The sequence below is a fragment of the Anopheles merus genome, chromosome X, assembly GCF_017562075.2.
Source record: "Anopheles merus strain MAF chromosome X, AmerM5.1, whole genome shotgun sequence".
NCBI lineage: Eukaryota > Metazoa > Arthropoda > Insecta > Diptera > Culicidae > Anopheles > Anopheles merus.
Window position 1 is genome coordinate 14,690,618 of NC_054081.1, and position 25,074 is coordinate 14,715,691.

The 25,074-nt window shown below is 36.0% G+C and overlaps 1 long non-coding RNA gene across 4 annotated transcripts in view; it reads right to left on the reverse strand.

Moving 5' to 3' along the window:
* Window positions 1-252: 252 nt before the first annotated feature.
* Window positions 253-25,074, reverse strand: part of LOC121598667 — a 30,188-nt gene continuing 5,366 nt past the window's right edge. For 2 of the 4 annotated variants that reach the window (XR_006005604.1, XR_006005605.1), the window contains exons 2-4: window positions 14,713-14,863; window positions 14,341-14,626; window positions 253-889 (exon numbers count right to left, since the gene is read on the reverse strand). This is a non-coding gene — a long non-coding RNA (uncharacterized LOC121598667). Of the gene's footprint in view, window positions 890-13,784; window positions 14,273-14,340; window positions 14,627-14,712; window positions 14,888-25,074 lie in introns of those variants that run through there. The other 2 variants (XR_006005602.1, XR_006005603.1) reach the window with 2 other exon arrangements.

The following is a 25,074-nucleotide window of genomic DNA, read 5'->3' on the forward strand; positions in this document are numbered from 1 at the left end:
TAAAATTGTCGTTAAATGTAATTGATCTGCTTCGCTCTAACCGTCAGCCACATTGGGCTAGGCTCATGATTCATTCCGAGGGCACGACCGTTGAAGAACAAGCACACTTGTGTTTTCGTTTACCTATGCACAATCGCGTTCAGCGATTTGCATTCAGTTTGCTGTGAAGCGTCCAACAGCGTAGATCGATACTCGGACACGTAACACTAGACGGTGATAAGTCGACTTTTTGTTTTGAAATTGAGCGAATTGAATAAATGTGAGTGTTTCATCAGTTTACAATGTGTGGTATTTGTTTTATTCTTCACGGAATATAATGAACAACATTTCTGTTTTCTTGTTTCTCGCCTACTAGGTTTAACCGTAGTTGCTTTAGACCCACTAAGCCTTTTTTGAATTAGAACAACTAATTTGTGCTCTATTACATTATTTTCTTACAAAGTAGCATAACAGTTTTTTGCCTAGTTTTTCTAGTAGTGCCTAGTAGTTTGCCTAACTTATTCTTCTTCTTTTGGCACAACAACCGTTGTCGGTCAATGCTTGGCTTTCAGTGACTTATTGGTTACCAATAACAGAATAGTCAGTCCTACGTATGAGGGCGCGGTCCATTTTGTCCTAGTTTAACTACTGTGTAACTAAGTGTAGATCAGGTTCCATATATATATATATACATATGACATGCTTGCTAAGATTTTGCTGAAGCTCATTTGAAGATCTGGTTTTCTGGTAGAGTTTCGAAAGGTGGTACTTAAATTTCAAGCTCTTTAGATATTTCAAAAACTAAGAAACTAATGGGGTTGGAATTCGGTGATTTTTTGATTACCCATAGCAGACAGTCCGTTAGTCAGTCTTACGTAAGAAGTCTAGATTTTAACCTTGCAGCCAGACACTGAAATTAAAAAAAATGAATATGATTACTGTATGGACTTCATACCATGTAAATGTAAACATAATTTTATTTTGTCCCATTATCTGAAATGGTAATGTACCTCTACAAAGTAAAAAATTGAGAACTGTGGAATGTATTTAGGACATATTTTATGTAATTTATTAAAGGATTTTAAATTTCAAGCGATCAATTTTGAGTGTTGGGTTTACGTTCGGGTGTACGAAGTCTCAGCAGCTGTATCTCAGAACAAAATGCAATGCAACATGGAAAGTAAGGGTAAAGCACGTAATGCAGAATCAAATGCAAATGCTTCAGATGTTCTGAAGAGCGTGCCAACGTAAGCCAACGTAACTCGCGCTCCGCTCTCTCAACTTGCAGTTTGTACTCCACAAAAGCCAACTCAGAACATCAGCGCTCATTGTGTAAATTTGCTCGGTCAGCACCGCAGTGGCGTCATCTACAATAGTTTGCAGTTTGCGGAAGACTATAAAAAATATGTTTTTGTTCTATATGCCCACTTCTGTTTTTTTATATATGCCCACTTCACGGTTACGAGCTGTCAAATGGCGGTGCTAGCATTCCCCAAATGGCATAATATGTGTGACAATGACCGTTCATATTTCACGCGCGCACTCCTACGAAGTACTGGGCGTCCCCATATAAGGGAAAGGGAATAATAATCGTGAGGTTTTCTAATCCGTCCAAATCGTTTAGCTATTGGTAAGCTAAATACGTTTTGTAGCAAAATAATACTGTTATTTATAAGAAGTAAACTTACTTTTATTAATAAACTACTTTATAGGAAGTTATATTTATTAAAATAAGAATAAAAGTATTATTAAAAAAAACTAATAATAATAATAATGATGATAACAATCATAACAACACCAATACAGGGGTTTCCAATTCGTTTGAATGTAAACATTATTATTCTGCACGTGCCATATGTAAATCCACATCAATCTGATGTTTCATTTCCATCATAATGTTTTTTAATTTCTTCAGCATGATTTTCAACATGTCTCAAACTGGATTGAGTTTGACAGTTCTTTGTCATGTGTTGAAACTGAAGTTTTATTTTGAACAAATACGCCATTTGACAGCTGTTGAAAAACTTCTTGTATGCGGTGAATGATTTTTTGGATATTCGAAATGAAGTTGGAAAACCCTGTCATAGAAAATAGTTAAAGTATGCCAATAAAATCGTCATAATCATAATTCAGTCATAATCATCATGAATTTATTCATTTATTTATTTATTTATTTATTTATTTATTTATTCAATAATTTATTAATCCATCTATTTATTTCTTTATTTTTTATTTAGTTTTTATTTATTCGCAAATTAATTAATTAATTTATTCATCCTTTTTTATAAATCATTAATTAATTAATTAATTAATGAAATATATATATATATATATATATATATATATATATATATATATATATATATATATATATATATATATATATATATATATATATATATATATATATATATATATATATATATATATATATATATATATATATATATATATATATTTATATTTATTTATTAATTGATTGATTTATTTATTTATTTATATTGAGTTATTTATTTATTTATATATGAATCATTAATTTTTTTATTTTTTATTTTTTTATTTGCTTATTTTTTTATTTTTTTTATTTTATTGAGAATAAAGCAAAATCATCATATATTACACCAGTATAAACCGCCATGTAGATATATGGACTACATATGTGGATAACCTTTTAACCTTTCATGCATCTAATCATGTTGTATATAGCCAACTTATCTAAAACTCATAAAACGTGTTTAAATGCAGAAAATATCCGGAGCAACGGAATATAGGCCACGTTATGGATCAGGAATGGAATGATACGCAAACGGCATTCCGTTACGCTGTGCTCGCAGAACACTCGTACAGCAAACGTTCGGAACAACAGCCCGAGGACAACACCACGAATCAAACATGGAATGATATGCAACCATCATCGAGTGACGCTACCTTCACAGAACACTCGTACAGCAAACGTTTGGAACAACGAAACACCGACAACAGTATGAATCAACCATGGAATGGTATGCAGTCGTCATCATATTTCGATGTCCTATACCAGAACGAGTCTTACGGAGAAGCTGATATAAACACCGCTGAATCGAATGACATCCTGGTTACGTTGTTGCAAGCTATTGACGATTGGGCTCATTCCATGCACGCAAGTCAAGATGAAATGGATTACATAGTTGATGTCAGTTCGGAAACTTTGCTGGAAACGTTTGACCTACTGCCTCAGGATCTATTCAATAAAGTACCTGCTTGCGTCCCTGATGCAACTATCGCGTGAATGCTTTCGAAGGATCATAAGATGTTATATGAGCCTCTTCTGCATGCATGAGTTTATTTCGGATTTAAACTGAGGGCATACCAAAAAATCAGTAACACGCTTCCCCCGAGGCCAAAAAATCGTGAAATAGTATGAAATGAACGCCTACTTCCGAACATTGCTATATCTTGCTGAAAGAGTATATTATATGACTCAACAAAACTACTACTCGCTGAACATGTCAATGCAATCCCTGTAATACATAAGATAAATATGCAATGGACAAAGCGTATAAAAAAGAATTCAATGGACAATAATAATATATTACAAAACACAATAAAAAGAGTAAGAGAATATCTTTCATCATTTAGGAATCACTTCACGTTTGCTAAAATATCTTAAACATTTAAATGAAGCAATCATACAACGATAAGCCATTGAAAAAAGCACACATTTTTGAAATAAATAAAGCAAGAAAAAAAAACAGTTAAAATCTGCTGTGCAGATGTTGGAGACGTATCCAACGATTTCAATTCGCAAAGCAGGATTGTTTCATTTATTTAAATAAAAAAAATAATTGACATACTGCAGCCAGTTATCACGAGTTGTTATGTGTTTTGTTTTATGGTATGTTTTGTTTGAACCTTCCAATATAACTGAACCAGTTTTGTTTCTCTCTTAGAACAGCTGAAAATCGAGATAAGAATTTTATCGTTCCTGCTCGCAGCTCAGGTAAGGTAATATTTCGGTTTATGTTTCCTGTGCCGCAGCGTTCAATTTTTCATCCTTAATTATCCTAAAAGTAGCAAGTAACCATTCTCTAAGATTTTTTACATATGTATATACATAGCTGAACATTTCAACGCCTACTTCCGAACAATTCTATAGCTCGCTGAAAGATCCTCGAAAACCATGTAATTCATCAGGGGATCTTTTTACCCCAGTGGTTGTTAAATACGCGAATATACAATATACCCAATATACCCAACCCTATAGACCCATTTTGACTCCATCGCATCCACCGGATGCTTTCAGCTATGAGATATATCCAAAGCATGCAAAATATCCATGCATGCTGCTCTTTGGAAAAAATACCACTCCAGTTAATCTGAGCACTTGATTGTCGAGCAGGAACACGCATCTTACGGGTATCTTTGCGAATGACTGGGCAACGGATGTAAGCGAAACGTAATACTGAGAAATATATCTCGCCGTTTTCAAACAAAAAAAAACTTCAAAACGTACCTGTTCACCTTGACAAAAAAATACTTGCTGACATTTAACCTTTCTTTCAAATATATTTCAAACTCATTCATTCATTCATTCATTCATTCATTCATTCAGAATTGGCACGATCTGCCGGACTTTTCATCACTCATAGTCAAATATGTTCTAATAACATGAATATTCGTTAAGCCAGCATAAAGTTCAACAGGGTGTCGCCGAACATTTCCTGTCATTTAAAACATCCGAAAAACACGGTGTGGATATGTTGTTTATTCGCAATTCCTTACATTTCTTTTTCCAATGTTCCGCCATCTAGGGAATTCAGCTGTATTTAAAATGTATTTATACCCACACTTTGCGCGGTATTGTTAAGTACCGTGCAAGTGTGTACATTAGGGAAATCATGCAATTATCATTTCCAAGGGTGCTATTCGATATTGTTTAGAAAATCAAAAAGAAACAGCCGTGTTGAAATTGTGAATTAAAGTTATACATTGGGTACACCTTTACGTAGAATTATCCATCTCGGGGTTACCCCCCTTGCATGGCTAAATGGCAAAAAATACTTAAAATTGAGAAAGTAGAGCCCAAACCCCGTCAATTTTAGCACATCCGTTACAAATCTTTTAATTACAATTTGTTACAAATAAATAAAAACGCTATAGCTTGGTATTCATGGTTTCATTGATAGTTAATACATGATACTCCATGTATTTCCATCATAAAGCCCTTTCCTTTTTAAGTTCGTAGACTGAAATTTCAGCCTGTCAGCTGTTTGCATTGTATAGCAGTTTTCGACAAGATATCTAAGTCGGTACAAAATACAGGTGGGCTTATACCAAGGTGTATGAATTTTGAATGCTGATTTGTATCGCTTCTGCTTCTGAATGAAGATTTTCAGAGTGTGTTGTGTATTCGTCAAGCCTCCGGAAAACTTGTTTGTATTCATCCGGTCAAAAAGTGATATTTAAATTTGGTTATAAAAAACATGCTATGAGACTACCTGGACTACATACACTTTGATTCTGGGTTCCATCACCAGATCTTTGTAATGTACCTTGGGATAAATGTAAACACCACATTGTTTTGACATTGTTCGAGCAGATACTCGAATCTAGCTTTGAGGATAGAATAATTAAGACTAAAAATTGCAGGTTAATTTAATGTGTGGTTTTGTATGGAGTGTTTACATGACTTCAACCTCTAACTGTCAAACTCCATACAAAAAACTGACTAGAATCGTGAAGGGCCTCATTATTGGTACACTTACCCGGCGCTCTAGCACCAATCGAACACGACATCGAACATGAAAAATGTATGGGATTTGACATGTTTGTCTTGTTTGTTTGTTTGTGTCTGACAGTGCACCTCCATATGATTATATGGGTTTGTTCGAGTCGGATGTCGTGTTCGATTGGTGCCAGAGCGCAGCCTTACTCTCCAGATGAAAAGCATCTGGGCTCACGGCTTATTATATAGAATACGATCGCCATGTAACGGGTTCGGAAGAAGGTGCTGGTCGCCATGTAATGTGATGATCGTACAACTGTACATCGAGTACCGTTGCGGTAGGTCAGTGTTTCGCTGACATATATGGAGGTGGAATAACACTTTGTTCGAAGCGGGCTTTTCGACACTAGATCGTCCAGGCGATCAAGGCACCATGTTAGCGAAATCATATACATAGTGGATTTGTATGAACTGGTACATATTATTTCTATAATTTACTATTCATTCCTGTCTCTTTGTTTTGATTAATTTTGAAAGTGTTTATCATATTTTATACAGACTGTTGGTAATGGAATCAGAACATTCATTCATCCATTTCAGGGCCCTAAGATCGAAAAAGGGTTAGGCCTAGGAAAAAGGCCCTAGTTTCCTTAAAAGTCCCAAAAATGTATCAATATCAATAAACATAACACTGTTCATATTTGTTATGAACATATATTTACGAATACTAAATACATAATTGTTAGGGAATAATTTTCATCTGTGCTTTTATATGGCAGTTATTATAACATTTTAATAGGATTTAAAATATTTGTGTACTCAGGCTCTCATATTAATATTGGCTGCGATAGCTTGTCGTAATATTTGGAGTCACAGTACTTTTTGATGACATATGCTTTTCTTCCATTGAGTCGTCTGTATTACCTGTAGTGCATTTATCTGTCTCTTTCTTTTGTTCAAATTTGAAGTTGTTGATCAACAAATCTATTAGACTATTTGTTGTTGTTTCAATACATCTGTTCGGTTTAGATCATATTGAATTTGTTGATCGGGGAACGGTGAACGTTAGCGGTAAACCGTTAGCGTTAGAACCGGTTTGTTCATACCGGTTCTATAGTTATTAGAATAACTACACAACGTTGAAGAACTTCAAGAAGAGAACATCGGAAATAAAATCGAGCAGAATTAACTACCGCGATTAACACTCACACTATAGAGACGATCCGAACAACATCAATTCTTAAAAATGAGAAAAAAAAACAATCGATTGAATCAAAAGGGTTGTAAAACTAATTGACATTAAATTACTTGCAATATTTTCCTAATGTTCACAAATAATCTAAGTAAATATAATAAAGTGGAATGCGTCTTAAATTTGAAAGGGCTACGATAGCATGTCATAATACTTGCAACAGCTTCCTTTTTAATGTAAACTTGCAATTCTTTACTTCCCTTGCGTTGTCTGTGTTACTTGATGCACATTTAGATGTTGCTCTCGTGGTTGAAATTTTAATCAATCAGTTTATAAAATTGATTAAGCTAACTACGCAAACGGGGATATGATTATAATAGTTGAGGAAACGACATCGACAACCAACGGCATCCTTGATGCTTTCCTCATGATGTCTCGACTGTTTTAAAATCCGCTGCTTCGAAATAGTTCAGAGTCAACTGCTAAACAGCCCAGAGGAGTGATCTCAACAACAATTAAATGCGATCAACAAGGCCAAGAGATTTTGAAACTAAAATAAATTAATCTGTGGGTTTGAAACAAGGGATTAATTAAATCGTTTACATTAGTGATGTCAAACTCAATTTGGTTCGCGGGCCTCATTGAGTGCAAATTAGGCTTGGGCAATTCGGTTCATTTCCATGAACGTGAACGTACTAGTTCTTTCATTCAGATGAACTGAACGTTCCTGTTGTAGTATTCAATAACGGTTCCAATTGTAGAAATTATTCCATAATCTCCAACGATGCGTTTACTCCCCTGATAAAGATAGCAGATTGGGCAATGTCACTAATGTCTGTGCTTTCATCGATGGCAATTGAAACAGCAACACATTTTTCTACGTTATCTTTTAACTGGCAGTTTAGATCAGTTGCAAGCTCCATATTTCTTTCGGCAACTGTGTTTCGGGAGAGCTGCACTGCAGCTTCACTTATTTGTTACGGTTTCACAAAACACGATTGCTGTTTTTTCAACTGCAACTGTAGTTTTTTCACTTCGTCATGACGTGCTTGTCCTTAGAAATTTTGTAATTTGTAAATTATTGTAATCGGATAACGGGTAAAAAGGGAGGACAAAACATTATGTAGAATCATCATCGTGTCAGGGGATAAGAAGACAGCTATTGATCGCAAGCCAACGATCAAAAAGAGGTTTTCTTTACTCTCGTTAAAACTGTTGTGTTTTCCTATTGTTCACTGCTTTGCTTTTGGTTCTGCCTGCAAACAACTGCTTTGCTTTTGGTTCTGCCTTTGCTTCTTGTGTCGGCCAGCCGTTGCACATCGCGGGCCGCATTGCAGGACCTTGCATGTCGCATGCGGCCCGCTGGCCTTATGCTTGACATGCCTGGTTTGCATCAAAATCGTTTCGAAATCGATAGCAGAGTCAAATACAAATTTACTGCATCAATAGATTGTTTTGTTTGACGATGGTATAATTGTTCATCGTTTGGTAGTTAACTCGGGTAATTCTTTAGCCCAAGGATAATTTTTGATTCTATGTTCATCAACTATTCACATGTGAACTATTCAAGTACTCGTTACAGTTTATGCTCTTTGCTTTTTCCTTACACGTCGTCTAGTTAAGTAATTGTTATGACATGTTTGTTCGTAGCATTCTTGAGTGATATGTTCACACAATATTGCAATCAGCTAAGAAAGATAATAACGTCTAATTTGGTATGTGCTGCCCTTTATTTTGACTGATGTTTATGACATATCGCCAAGAATACTGATAACACAATGATAATAAAAACATTACATCTATAAGAAATAAATCAGTAAATGAAGTAAAACAGCAAATATGAGGCAAATTGACTGCAATGTTATTTAATCAGTATTCAACGGCTGTACTGCGAAAGATGCTAATGTTAATGATTGGTACAGTTCCCATCTACCTTTACCAATTCGAAAAACCAGTGCGGATTCTGAATATTTTATTTGCAGCGCTTTTCAGAATGATGAACCTCTGCTTCAACTGCCTACTGCCATCTATCGCAACGATGCGCTGGAGAACAGACATAAAGCGTAACATTTCAAACACACTGCAACTCAAGACAGACAGAACGATAGAAAGCGATGCACAGCACGTCAAAGGTAGCATCAGACAGCCGGTACCATACATCTGTAGATCAGAGACTCTTGGAGTATGGAATGCTTCTTTGCTGCAGCTACGAAATTCTCTCCGATCAAGGCTGAAGCAAGCTTGACCATACCTTAGATGCCCCGGGGGAGCGACGACTTAAACCCTACTGAACAGATCAGTTTAAAAACGCGTAAGCAATAAAGTAATAAAAGCGATATCACCTCGAGTGGAGCTGCAACGGTCGAGACAAGCTTTGAGTTTGAGTTGATTGTTTTGCTTTTGCGAGCCCTTTGGTGCATTCCTCATAAAGCCACTACCTCCTTCCTCCTCCTTCTTTCCAGAAATTTTTCAAATATTGTTGTACACATTTTGCCTACAAAAATGTAGGACACAAATACACATAACATACATAATACGCATAATAAAAAAAACTATGCTTGCTATCATCATAATTTGTTAACTTATAGTTTCTACGAATGCAGCTTCCAGCACATCCACAAAGCCAAGCACTGCTGGTAAGGTATTGAAATAAGGTCAGCGCAGAGTGTGAAAAAATGCACTGCAGGTTGTAAAACGCATAAAAACGCAACGTTATTAGTGTTTCGGGACGAGGCCGAGCAACCGTAAAATCTGCAATGATCTCTTTGTCTCTCTCTCTCTCTCTCTCTCTCTCTCTCTCTCTCTCTCTCTCTCTTATTCAACTCCTTTTTATTGTTTCTTGAACCGTACACCCCAAGAAAGTGCCCCAAACATTTTTTAATGGCGCCAGTCAAGAGAAGTGCAATGGCCTATGTTGGAGCGCGAGATTTAAAACTCGTTTTGGGTCAAAGACCGATTTACATATTCTTCTTTTTGGCATAACAACCGCTGTCGGTCAAGGCTTGCCTGTACCTAAAGTGGATTTGGCTTTTAGTGACTTATTGGTATTAGTCAGTGTTAAAAGCCATTATACTCAAAATTTAATAAATCAACAAATAATATTACAGTTTTGATGTACAGATAGTTTTTGTTTTTTAATATTTCACAGTAAGCCTAGACTTCAAAGTTTCCAGTTGGAAAGCAGCGATTGATTTAAGGGCCATGTGTCTTAAACCATCTGAGCGAAGGATGTAGACGCTCTAGCGTGTTTGAGTTACGCATCCTTCAGATCATATTTGGTAGTATGTTTGAGCATGGAAAGAGAAGAAGAAGGACGACCAACGTGCTTGCTGAGCTGTTCGGTGAACCAGACATCTTGACTGTGACGAAGACCGGCAAGATACGATTGCTGGGGCATACTATGATGTCAAACTCATGCTCTTTTAAGAAGGTATTCGACAGCGACCAAACGCTCATAAGCATACTATGTTCGTAGACTGTTGAATGATGTATAATAAAACTGTTTTTCATAAATAGACAAAAATGAAGAAATTATAAGAACTTAATAAAGAAAAGCAAACAATCAACTCATCACAATCAAGCCAACAAGCGTAACGACTGAATGATCAACTACAACGGTTATACTTCGTCTTTTTTTGGCTCAACTACCGTTGTCGGTCAAGGCGTGTCTGTACCACTTGTGGGGTTGGCTTTCAATGACTTTTTGGATTATCCCCTATAGCAGGATAGCCAGTTCAACACGTATGGCAGCACGGTCTATTTGGGGCTTGAACCCATGATGTGCATGTTGTCAAGTCGTACAAGTACTATGAGACCGGCTTTATGCATACATTCAAAAAAAAAGGTTGAGAGACAACGGTTATACACACATTCTTAAAAACGTACTTCTCAATCCAAATAATGATGCCAACATTTCAAGACTAAGGGAAGAATACTTAGGAAAGTTGAATGCTTAAACACTTCAAATGACACTAAGAAACAATTTCAAACAATCACATGCAAATTTAAAATATACAAACAAAATAATGAAAAATCAATCAACTGTAACCACATGATCATGTAGTGCTCGTGAGCGAACAAAATTTGTGAAGAAGGTAATGAAGTTAATACAATATTATGCTCTGTTTTTGTTTAGTAATTATTTTTTAAGTAAATTGAAATGAGTCTGAAATTGTGACTAAATTAACTTTACTACGTGCTATCCACTTAAATTTTATTTGAATAAAAATACTACTGATGCCATATTGTCGCTAACTTAAAATAAAAAAAATACACACCTAAGACTATGCAGCTACGATATTTTTAAACAGTGGCGAAGATAGTACATAGCACAACTACACAATTACTGTTAGATTGGTTTCAATTGTAGTAAGAAGAAATCGAATGCATTAACTGCACTTTAAAGCTTTACCTAATATCTTTGCAAATATCGTTATTCATTTGAAGAACAGAATTTAAAGTGTTGGCTTTTTTCACTACAACCATGAGATACAAAATTGTTAAAAGCAATGTAACGTGTCTGATACATGTACTGGACTTCATTATATGAAGTATTTATATCAATGAATAATATATTCTAATAAGAGAAATTAATTATTACAGGTTCTTAATAGGCAACAAACCTGGTTAGGGATATCTGAAAGTCAAAATGATTACATAAGGAATGAGGACAGTGCACGTAAATAATAACAGCTACGATAACATACAGACTGGTGGTTAGGGGAAAGATAATAATAAGGAAACACTGATACGGGTGGGCATATCAATAGGAATAGAATCGAGTATCGTAAGAGCATCATTGATATCATACACAAGTGGGTTGACAAATAAGGATTGGGCGTGTGTGCAGTGGATTTCGAAGGAGCTGTGACTTAGTAATCAACACATGGACACATACAATCCTTTTTCTAGCATTGTAGATCATTCATATCAAACGATTAGATCCGCCACGCTTCTATAAAACTCTAGCTAGCGTTTACTGGGCCGGTAAGCCTAGTTATACCATAATTTGTAGTTATTTTAGACATTAGTGATTTGGGTTCACATGGTACGGTTACAGTCCTAAATTTTGTATAATTTTTATTTAATATTTGTCATTGCATTTGTCATGTGGAATATAAGCTGCTGCATTCTTAGTTCGATACGTATATTCAAGATCTAGTTCAACTACGTATAGTAAATGTAAATCTTTTATTGACTCTTTTTCCTATTCTTGATCCCTGATTCCTGATGATTTTTCACTGTATCGCTGGTATGTTTCACTATGGCCACTGGTATTTTTGACAGAGTTAAATAGGTTGTTGAATAAGAGTTTTCTTAAAAATTAAAAATATTTATCAGCTTTCCAATACGTTTCGTTTTGGTTATACGTGTTGTAAATATAATTTGTAACTTGCTGAGTGTGCAGCCTGTCAGGAAGTGCACTTATATGTACACGATTCCCTACGTTTTCTTTGAAAGATAATCAAATTAAGCTGTTGTTAATGTAATAGAATTGTTGTCTTTCACATATTTTTATATTTTGGAATATATATTTTATTATATTCTGCAATAGCGAGTTGATAATTGTTTAACTGAAACTTTTCCAAGAGTTTTGTAAACTTTATGTAGTCCGTTCTAATGGACGGGTCAAATGCGGCCAGCGAACTGAGTTCATCTGGCTTTCAATTAATCATTTCAATTCTTCTACTTGCATGGATCCACAACACGACGTGAACGGGCATTAATAGCAAATAAATTTGGGAACGATCGCTACGATTGTCAAAATGACATAAAATTGAAGTTTCTTTGGGTATTTTCAGAATATTTTGCCGTATTGGACGTCTACACAGCAGGACTCATGAGATAAATTGAAACAATCATTGGATCCAGGCAACTGCATCTACTTTTTATATTTGATCGAGTTTAGGAGAGCAACAAAATTACAAAATAATTTTTGATAATTCTGCAAAGGTTTTTTTTTGTAAATGAAACAATATAACTTAAAGTTTTCAAGTCTATATCCATGTGTTATTTTTCATTCAGAACTAGACGAACATAATTAATAGTTTTTAAGTTTGTGTGAAATTATTTAGTTATGGTCGCAGCATATCTTTATATTTTGTAAATATTAATTGGGCATCCCTTTGAATTTCGTGTAATATTTTGTACATATTAATAATAGTTGTATAAATAGTTCTTCTTGTTCTATTTGGCGTAACGTCCTACGCGGACATGCCGGCCTAAACAGGCTTTTGAGACTTAATTCATTACCACGTAGCCGGATAGTCAATCCTTGCTACGGGGGGACGATCCATTCTGGGCTTGAACCAATGACGTGCCTGTTATTGAATCGTTCGAGTTGACGACTGTACTACGGGACCGCTCCAATCCGCTGTATAAATAGTTAATAGTTCTAATTAACGATTGTTGAGCCATAAGAAGAAGAAGGAGTATCAATTTTAATGCAATATACTAATTTATACAGTAACGCAAAGTTGAAGAACAGAAAAAAAACACTCAAAGTTTTTAATGGGTACCATTACGTATAAAATTATAGCTTCAAACTCCAGACGTTAATCATGTTTCTATATCTTCATATGCAATCCCTAGCTATGTTACTTTTTAATTATACATAGTAGCCATAATGTACTAGTGTCAATTAAAATGTGTTGGAGTTTTAGTAGGCGCTGATGTCACAATAAGCCGGTCTCGTGGTACAGTCAACTCGTACGACTTGACAACATGCCCGTCATGGGTTCACGCTGCAAATGGACCCTCCCGCCATGCGTAGGACTGTGACTATCCTGCTATGGGGGGATCAATAAGTCACTGAAAGCCAAGCCCACAAGTGGTACAAGCAGGCCTTGACCGACAACAGTTACCAAAAGAAGAAGAAGAAGAAGAAGAAGAAGAAGAAGAAGAAGAAGAAGAAGAAGAAGAAGATGTCACAATAAATTAATAAATATTTTCTGGTCATCGGTTCATCACTGGATCCATTTAAGGCAATTTTGCTTCAAACCTACTTTATAGGAATTGATAAAGTTAATCTGATCTAAATGCATTCAAATACATCGGAATCCATGGTAAATGTAAGTATCTAGGGCATAAAAACAACAATTAGGTTTCGTATTATACTTTGACTGTCACAAAAACAGTAAAATATCGTCCAGGATGCAAATGAAGATTTTTTATCTAATTTTAAATTGCGGACAGCCGAGGTAAGCTGAGGTTTGAGACCGTCTGAAATTTGAATCAAAACGTCCGTATTATGAAACAAGCAAAACGCGATGATTTTGCTTTTTTATCTGTTTATCTCAATGTAAAACTATGCTAGAAACACATTAGCATTATTTCATAGTCTGATCGGATTAGTAAATTTCAGTTTTATAGAGTGTTTGCTCATGTGTCCCATTTTCCTACAAAAAAATATTTAAAATACAAACGGATTAGATTTACAGTAATGTATATAAAATGCATTACTTACCTTCGTCAAAGCGGTGTTTTAATCATAGTTTTCTGTTTCTCTTAGTGGTTTGTAAAACTGATGCATCCAAACAACTTCTGACTACCAAATGCGATGGGACATCGGTAACAATCGAAAGGAAGAATTCGAACCGAAAAGAAGTCTGATATCGTTCTTACCGAATCAGGCCCCACTGAGCTGTACTATTCATGTTGTCAGTTAAGTATATACTTGTGTACACTCAGTTCTTTCATATTTTTGTAGTTCTTTTTATAGCCAGTGCTTGTCGAGTCACGTTTTGGTGTTCCTGTTTGACAAAGCAAGGGAAACATGATTATAACACCACATCATTATTGCAAGGTCTGTTAAACATACTGCAATTGCAATCCTTACCATCACCGCATAGAGTAGAAAGTAGTCTTTGAGGTGTTGCCATTCCCTTGCTATTCCCGAACTTCAAAACAAGGCGGTAGCTTAGATACATGATTGTTTTGATTCTGGTTGAGGGAACGATGATGAAAACGGTTTCAGCGTGTTTCATTTCCTTGAATTATTTAGAGCTTTTGATTAAATTGCACTAAAAAATGTTAAGGTAATGCATTGGTTATAACGTTCAGCTTGAGCTAGATTTCGATCCATCCTGATAAATAGCTGTTCTGCAGGATTTTTAATAAAATTTATGAGTAATTTTTTATTGCATCAAATTTGACTTAAAAATTGAATGTATTTACTGTACTGAGTTAATTGTATGGTAAGTTTAAAATAATCAGAGCTTCGAAAATACGTTTGGATGGCTTTCATTTACTTAATGGCAGCTAGTAAGACTTCGTTGTCTATCCTCAGCTGTTGAAATATATGTTACGTGTGGTGTCTACGCTTGTGGTGGATTGCTTATTTTTATTTTTTATTTTTATTTTATTTCATACACAACCGACGGACCATCGGGTCTAATCGGCAACCTTATAATTAAATTAATAAAGTCGATAGCATCCGATGGAGTATTGCGAGTGGCCTCAGCTAGTGTGTTAGGATTGTGAACAGGAAGGGTGAATGCATCGGCGAAACGATTGGCGAAAGTGTTGCAAATATCGGATGTATCGATACTAGTTTGGCCATTGTAGCTCATTGACGGAGGTATACTTCTTATATTGCGCCGTTTGTTCCAGAAGCTCCAGAACCGTGTCGGCTTAGAAAACAGCTGCCTTTCAGTACGGCGAATGAAGGAGCGGTAGAGCACACGATTTTGTCGACGATAATTGTTCAGTGCATCGAAAAAAATTATCCTATGCAGCGATGATCTCGTTCTATTGTAATCCGCGTAGGCTTTTGATTTTATTTTTTTCAACCGTCTTAAAGATGCATTAGACCAATCGGGGCCAGACTTTCGTTGAGCAACAGGAACGCAGGAATTAATCGCTGAGCGCATAAAAACGCCAAAGAAATCGGTGGCTTCGTCGATAGTGGCAAAGTTGGAGCAGTCAAATTTGCGGTCAAACGACACAATAAGAGCATTCATACGTTCCACATTCGTTTTGAAGAAATTTCTATTGACTGTTCTGCGAGTGTGACTGTTGGTGGTGCGGGATAGTTAAACGGGATAATAAATCATCATATCCAATGAAGGATGATGAAAGTCCTCACTGAGAAGTGGAATACTACAGTGTGTTACGTATGGGAACCGGTCTCGTAGTACAGTCGTCAACTCGAACGACTTAACAACATGCCCGTCATGGGTTCAAGCCCCAAATAGACCATGCCGCCATACGTAGGACTGTGACTATCCTGCTATAGGGGGATCAATAAGTCACTGAAAGCCAAACCCACAAGTAGTGTGGTACAGGGAGGCAGGCCTTGACCGGCAACGGTTGTTGAGCCAAAAGAAGAAGAAGTGACAGTGATAACAACGAGTTTTAATCGAGAAGCCATGGATGGTAGCAAGTAACTGCGTTTTGGTATGCTTCATCATTATACTGCTTCCATTCGATTTATCGACCTCTTCCATACTTATTTTTCAATATTTGGATCTTAAGACAACACGACGTGCGGTATATAGCCATCTCAGATCACCATTCTTTCGAAGATTCATTCACTTTCATAGACTATCCTTTGAGATTGAGTTTGAATCGCAGCTAGTCAAGAATAGCATTCCTAACGAAATAAAACCTCGTAAAATTATTCGATACTATCTACAAAGAGGTATTTCGTAGGCAACGCAATTCTCAGTTTCGTTGACGATGGGTGATTGATTTTGTAGGAGCAGAAAGTAGATGTACAACAGCATTTAATATGTGTCCTATTCCGTGATAACGAACACACAATTAAGTACGGATTTAACTATGGGCTTACAACACTGGGGTCATTGGCTTTGGTGGGAGATTTGGTGTAAATAATCATTGAGCTGTTTGTTTGTTTAAATGTGTTAGTTAGGTTCTTTTAATTCTTTTGCACAATAAACGTTGTTGGTCAAGGCCTGCCCACTAGTGAAGTGGGCTTAGCTTTCAGTGACTCTTTGTTACCATAGTAGGATAGTCTGTCCTACGTATGGGGGCACGGATCTCGGGCTTGAACTCATGACGGGCATGTTATTAAGTCGTTCGAGTTGACGACTGTACCACCAGACCGGACCCTTAGTTAGTTAGTTAGTAAGGTTAGCGTGTTAAATAATGTCATTTCTTTGATCTTTAAAGAACCAAATTCATTTTCTATTTTATATTTTGATATATTTGATTTAGATATATTTTTTTTGATAAATTTTATATTTTAGACTATCATTTTTGTCCATACACAAGTATAGTGCTTAAGTAATGATTTTTGAAAATATATGTACTTTTCATAATTTTTTGCCGTTGAGCTGCCAAGTTAATATCTCAGAAGGAAAGTTAAAGAGGCACAACATATTAACATTCAAAACATCATAATTTGGATACAATTGAGGGTTGTGGATGTAAATTCACGACTGATACCGAAGTCGTATTGAGTAACACGTAACATATGATATAACACAAGTGGGTATTTAATATGAGTAGAAACAATGTGCTACTGTTGTTGTCCACTCATGCTGTATAATAAAAAAACAATAAAACATGAACGAGGGACATAACAACAAACAAAAGATTCGAAAAAAATGTATCCGGATCGAACCACCTCAGGTTGCAGGGAAGTGACGCATATGATCAAAATATCTACAACAAAAGCCTATGAAAATTCAATAATTGAATAGTAATTATCTTCAGTTTAAAGTGTGTTACATAAAAGGCATGTACTTTATTTTTGGAAAAACTGATTTTTTGATGATTGATAATTGTTGACTGTAGTAGTTTGAGCTTTCAAAATTGGTTGTTTAAAATTGATTTCCAAATGAATTTCAAGATTGCGGCACATTTTCATTTTGTAAAAATGCATTCTCTAATGCCGTGGTCATTGGATAATCTCAAACTTCACTTCATCAAACTGATTGCGTTTTGTACTATCTCACATGATTGATTTAGTCCTACATTTATAGACTTAGTTTTTGTTCCTATGCAGGGAGACTTCTTATCTTGCATAGTCACTTGTAGATAACTTTAACTGGGTCTTACATACCCCATACCCTCCAGCCTTGGGCTGGTTGATGATCCTCAGTACCTTCTATTTCCATGTGTATCTACAATTTCAAATACACTGACTCACTAACGCCACTATCAACACACATTTCGTATCGACTGAATTTATTATTACAACTAGCTCCAGAAACATGATCTACCAACCGTCCAACTTGCAAATACACTGACTGGGATCTCCCCACCTGAACCACATTTTTGTTTGGAACAAGAATAAACCTATCCCTTTGACACTTATCGTTTCCATATTTGGGTGTGCGCGTTTCCCTTTCGTATGTCTGTTCTATGCGCCAATTTGAACTGTCGAAGCCAACACATGTGAGCTGGGGCGATTTTATGTGAGGTGCAGAAAATAGCTCCATTACAGTGGACAGTTGTTTATGGGATTGGTAAACCCTGTATCATACACCTTTGCATCGAGCGCGATCTCTTGCGTGATGGTACATCCGGGATGCGCGTAAACAGCATCAGCTCACGAATCATCTGTAACATTCAGGTGTTGACATGTTTTACGATTGCCAATTACCTATTCCAGTTTATGAGCAACAGCGCATCATCAGCATTGAATACTTTCATGCCTAACCGGAACGACACTAGTGCCGCGGACGATCACTGTTCCGCCCGCCATCGTACTTATTTTAGGATGAGTCAGGTTTTATTATCTCGTTCTTTTTGCAGTGCAATATGAAACACGTGAACACAATTGCACGCGTCGAGGTGCTATATTGCGTCACTTGACTGACGTCAGTGGTGTGCTAATTAAACTATCCGGGCCTCCAACAAATGTCCATCGGAAGTGTATCCCAACCGAACTGCAAACGAGATCTTGTCTCACAATAATATTTCTTATAAGTAGAAATAATGTTTCACATCGACTGTTGTGAGTTCGTTATTTCCACCTAAGCTGCATAATGAAGAGCAAAAAAAACATAAAAGGATCGAGGGAAATAAAATCAAACAAAAGATTCATACTAAATGAATGCGGAACAAGCTTCCTGAAGGTTGTATGGAAGAGAAACATATCACAACACTATAAACCCAGTGAACATTCAATAACTGAATACTAATCTGCTATTCGAATCTGAAGCCGAAAGGGAAATTTCATGATATTAATATAGTTGTTGATGATGATTGTGCTGTTGATAATGATGATGCTGATGACTACCACCGCTTTTCAAGACAATAGATGAAGCGAAACAGGCACTGCTAGACTATGATGTCATGTGTTTTCTCAAAGACCTTGACTGACATCGGTGTTATGCCAAAGAAGAACAAGATAGCAAGTACATGGAAATGTATCACATGCCAATATGTCACAGCTATTGCACACTCTCGCGTCGAAACTCAAACAGGAGAAGATGGATAAAAAACACCACGCAAAAGGAAAATGGAAATTATGTGAATGAATATGTTTTAACGGAACGAAGATCAAGTTCAAGGTTCAAGAGCTGTTTGTTTGTTTTGTTTTTACGACCTGAGATCTGAGACACACAAATGAGACGAATGCGTGGAAGAAATAAAGGGGGAAAAGGAGCGAAAACGCACCCATAAGGCAACGCTATATGCATTGCTCTACTCTTATGCTCGACGATATCAAAAGTGTAGAAAATATTACAGGGTATGGAATCATATGATGGACTAGTTCACTCGGTTAGGGGAATATTTCAACTGGACGTATTAGTGGAATAGTGCAAGCATACTGTAGCGGTTGACACTCATATAATGGAATGTATCAATCGCTCATGGGAATATTAGTTTTGTGAACTGTTATATCATACAATATAGATAATTTAGGCTGCCAAAATGCGGATTCAGCTTAGAGAATATTCGCCTAATGGATATACTCATCACGAATGAACCCATGACGGCTTGAAAATGAACCCATGACATGTTGTTAAGTCGTACGAGTTGACGACTTTACCCCCATACCGGCAAAATTATCAATCTATTCCTTATAATGAAAAATATCAGCGACTACAGTAAAGCAAATAGCTTAAAGAGAACGAAGAGTAAGAAATGCAATTAACTTGAGAAAAAGTATTGCAGTGAAACAGATGCAATTTAAAGTCTAGGAAATTTAAACCAGTAAGTATTTTTATGAAGAAACAACTAGTGTGCCGTGGAAGTGAAGTGTGTAAGCAAAGTAGCCATATCTAAAATAGTAAAAATTATGTTCTTGTTTTGACTTCCTTACGTATGTATAGATCTTTTCCGTGATTTATTCCCCAGTTGTTTTAAGTTTATCATAAGTATGTCAGCATGACGTGCATTGCAATCACAAAAGACTCAAGTTGGGCGGAACCAACGACGACAACCATTCAATCGATTAACTATTTTAACTTACAGTGCACTTACAAAAAATATTTCACTTTCAAAAACCATTCGAAATTTGTATCTCAAACTATTACCAGATATCCATGTTAATGAAACATTTTGACTTATTATGCCAGACGGTTACAGTTGTTCAGACGGTTCAATATGTAACATATGTAAAGAACACATGAATGTAAGTATTGCATTTAGAAGTGTAACATATTCCATATTCCAAATGGCAAAAACAATGATCAGTACACTAAAACAATATTACATAAAATTTGGGACTGTAACAGTACCATGTGAAACCAAATCATTAATGTCTAACACAACTATAAGTTATGTTAGAACTAGGCTTACCGGCCCAGCAAACGCTAGCTAGAGTTTTATAGAAGCGTGGCGGTTCTGATCGTTTGATATGAATGTTCTGTATGCTACAATGCGACAAAAAAGGATTGTACTACGTTTTGTTTAGAACTGGGGAAAATGAGCAAAGAAATGTTTCTATCCTTTATCCTCTAGGTATTTCTAACATGCTGAATGCTAAGTAAAAATTGATTAAATAAATAAGACAATGCTTTTACAGCTTCATGAATTTGAAAAAAATGGATGTCCCTGTTGCCATTTAGTTTCAATGTTTTTCAAAGCATGTACAATAACATGCATGTTTTCCGATTCATAGGAGAAGAGTTTCAAACTGTCCAGCTAGATAACAACTAGTAGTTCTTAGCAAACGAATGATACGTTTGAGATTGTGTTGCCAAGATGTGCCACCATTGCTACAGAGAAATAAAGTAAAGTTCTAACGAAATAACGGACGGACACTGAAGAAAATGAGAACAAACTGAAAAAAAAACAGTACAGAAAATAAGAACAAACGCAAAAGGTCCAATAGCAGTCGGAAGTTATGCGAGTCTTATCTTATCTGATTGGAAGGCAAGCATGTATGTACATATATACATATACGCGTGTGACTGGGTGTGCTTCGTAGCGAAGCCTTGCCTTTGCGTGTGAATTTGCTACGCTGTCACAATTGGATGGATTATGCGTCCTCCATCAGTGGAACGTTTCATACGATGATAAGATCGTCCAATCAGCTTAACACATTCATCACCCAATGACGACCGCTAGTGATACGCTAGTAAACGCGCACCCTTTGTACCTACGACGGTATGCAGAACACCGATGGCGGTAGACATTGTACGGAAAAGGGTAAAATGACATCATATCGATTCAAATTTTAGATAATAGAGTTTCTGCCTTCTTGGCTTAAAACGAAACACGGAAAATTTACCAGAAGTAAATTGAAAGTAGACAAATAGGTAGGTTTTGGATCCATTTTTTGTCAAAATCTTTACAAGTATGACAAACTGTATCTAGCGTACAACGACAATATGAATACAAGGGTTATCAACGCAATATTTGAATACTGATTATATTTGAAACGTGGTTTAACGATATACTTCGTTATTTTACAAGCCCTTAATCATTTTACTTTGATGTCTGAATTGGAGAATGATTCTTCTTCTTCTTTGGCTCAACAACCGTTGCCGGTCAAGGCCTGCCTATACCACACTACTTGTGGGTTTGCTTTCAGTGACTTATTGATCCCCCCATAGCAGGATAGTCAGTCCTACGTATGGCGGCGCGGTCAATTTGGGGCTTCAACCCATGACGGGCATGTTGTTAAGTCGTACGAGTTGACGACTGCACTACGAGACCGGCTATGGAGAATGATTATATTCCTAAAATTAATTAAAATATTGACTAAAACAGTTGCAAAATATTGGCCGGTCTCATGGTACACTTGTCAAATCGAACGACTTAACAACATGTGGGTCATGGGGTCCCAGTGTGGACCGTACCCCCATAAGAGGGATTGGTTATCCTATCCTGCTTATAACCATAGCAAGTTACTGGAAGCCAAGCCCATTATTGGTACAGACAGGCCTTGATCGACAATGGTTGTTTTGCCAAAGAAGTTGAGAGTGAAATAAATCATTGGGTTTCGTTACTCTTGCTTAGCTAATTCGATTTATTTTCAGTTAGGAAAGGGATAATTTTACAATGTGTATCTTTAGCGATGTAGTAGTAGTAGTGGAATTTATTGTGGATACAATATATTGTTGTAAACAAGATTAAGATTGCTTCTTGATATTGGGTTCGCTATAGTGCTTTCCTCAATAATGTAAAATATGTGAATAGCATAGCTTTGTTAGAATGTTTCCTTACTTAATTATAACTTTATGTGAATCGGAAAAAAGTGAAAAAAACATGTAAGTTTAACTTTTATGTACAAAGATACTACCATAATGCCTAACCTACTTTATGAAACTTAGATCTTAACTAGATAGAAGAGAGATGAGCTATATAGTGAGAATATAGAACTACAGTAGGTGACTGCTAACTGGATGTGTTTTACTGGAGTTTTTTAAGGGAAGTTCGTTAACTGGAATGATTGTCAGTTAAAAAACACATAAAGGTCAAAATATGAAACATCCGGAATTTTACGAAGTGAAAATCGAGTTGCCTCACAAATTTAAACTCTCAGTTAGCGGTCACCTACTGTAGTGACTTGTGCTATCTTGTAGGGTGTTCCCTAGTAGATTAATTGTGTTGTCGGAGCTCTGGTTTCATTTGTTGATATAATTTTCATTTAGATGTCTTACGAATTCTTCGATTATTACTAGATCAAATATGTCGTGAGATTCATTTGTGTTGTGCCAAGGAGTTAAGTTCATAATTATCATTAAAATTTTGTTCTGTTTAATTTGCTTCTGCTTTTGTTTCGATTTTCGGTTTAGAAACGGATATAATATTCTTAGCAATTTGTCTACTCTTTTTCATATTTTATTTACGCGAGTCTTGAATGTCATATGCTTTTCTAAGTGGACTCCTAGGATGTTAACCTCATGTTATGTTTTCTTGCATAAAGCTAACTTCATTTCTATGGTAATTTGCGTAAACTCATCATCATCATGATCATTATCATCATGATCATTATCATCATGATCATCATCTTTATCATCTTTTCAACGGAAAATATTATTAATAGAGCGAGATGAAAAATAGTAAAGTCATGCACGATCCGATCCGATTTAATGTAAAAATGTCCTGACGAGGGCGAAGGGAAAAATATTCCATTTAGATTCAAACACGATCCTTTACATTTGTGTACCGCATGCCTGCCGCATGCACTAGTACGCTTAGATACTAAGCGATTAAAGTCGTACAGGATGCTTTACTCTTTTTCGCGCTAACATTCACCAATCTACTTATCTGTTGTCACCTATCATTTGAGCTACCACCACCATCACACACACAACGTGATCGCTCGCTTTTCGCCTGAAAAGCATGAGCGACAGTAATTTCAAAAATAAATGAAGTCTGTAAAAACCATCCAAATCGTCTAGACTTGATGACTTGTATAAGGAGCGTTCAATTGGTTTTGACAATTTCGTGTCTCCTACCTGTATTGAGAAAAAAATTACACTTTAATTTCTGTACTTCATATCAATAACGATATTTTAGATGATTCTAGTTATGGCTTTATAGTTCTAGAAAAATAATATATGTTTTTTTGTTTTATTCTTCTTAATAAACTGAAGCTAAGACTAAAAGTAATTGTATAACAATACGGATAAATGGAAAACCGGAGGAAAGCTATCCGGATAAATGGCGTCCCTCTGTTATTGGTTTATAATACCAAGCAATATGATTGGCGATATTTTCATTTGTCTGTAATTATATAATCCATGCTAGGTTCAAAATTGGTAATAGAACGTATGACAAGTTTCTGTAAAGATTAATTAAGGATCGAAGACAGAGTGCACGAAATTGTGATCAGTCAAAACAACAAATAAAAAGCACCGGGGAACACTTATTGACGAACCCCTCCTCCCATACCGCAAAAATTCTTACAGATATTCTACGAACTGTATAAAAGCCTTAACGACTGAAAAATAATCGAAAGAAACGTATATTAAGTAGTTATTAACATGCTATTTGAACAAATAATACCATGCCAAACAAATTGATAACTGATTCCTTATGGAAAAGAACTGTGACCGTCTTATTACATGTAAAAAGCTATTTTTAGCAGGGTTTTAAATATACTATTCGTGTCTGTTTTCAAATGCTCATCTCATTGTCATGTAGAAGCAATATAAGAGTTACAGACGGGAAATTAACCTCAAGTTTGACCATATTGATTAGTTCGTCAACCCATGTTTCGATAATCAAAGTTTGAAGAGGTGAATGGTATCAAATCTTTCTTTTACTAAAAGATGTACAGTAATCTGTTTACGAATAGGTTCTTCCCATCTTTCAAAATCTTGAATGTTTTCGCGGGCCGGAATGAATGTTGCGACAGGCCGGACTTTGCCGACTGCTGCGCTAGAGTCTTTGCATCCTCCTCTCGGAGGGTCTTATGCACATCCACTTAAATAATGCACTGCTTTGAAACTGGGGGCTTGAAAGACTAGGCTTACTGTGAAACAATAAAAAATTCAAACGAAATATTAATTGGTTCGAAATCACAATATTAACAGCATTATTTATCTTACAAAATAGCATTAATGTTTTTTTTTTGTTAAATCAGCATTTCTGTGATAACGACCCTTCGACATCCGTGCTTCCTCGTTTGCTCGAAAAAATTTCGTTCTTTCTTTTGTTTGAAAAAAATTAAATAACAAATCAGTACCCGTCCAACGGAAACTCAACTGCGGCACGCGGGATTATTTCTGACTGTAAACCGGTCTTTGACCCAAAATGAGCTTGAAGTCTGGTCCGTAAGCTTGAACACTGGAACCATTTCACAGCTCTTGACAGACACCATTTAAAA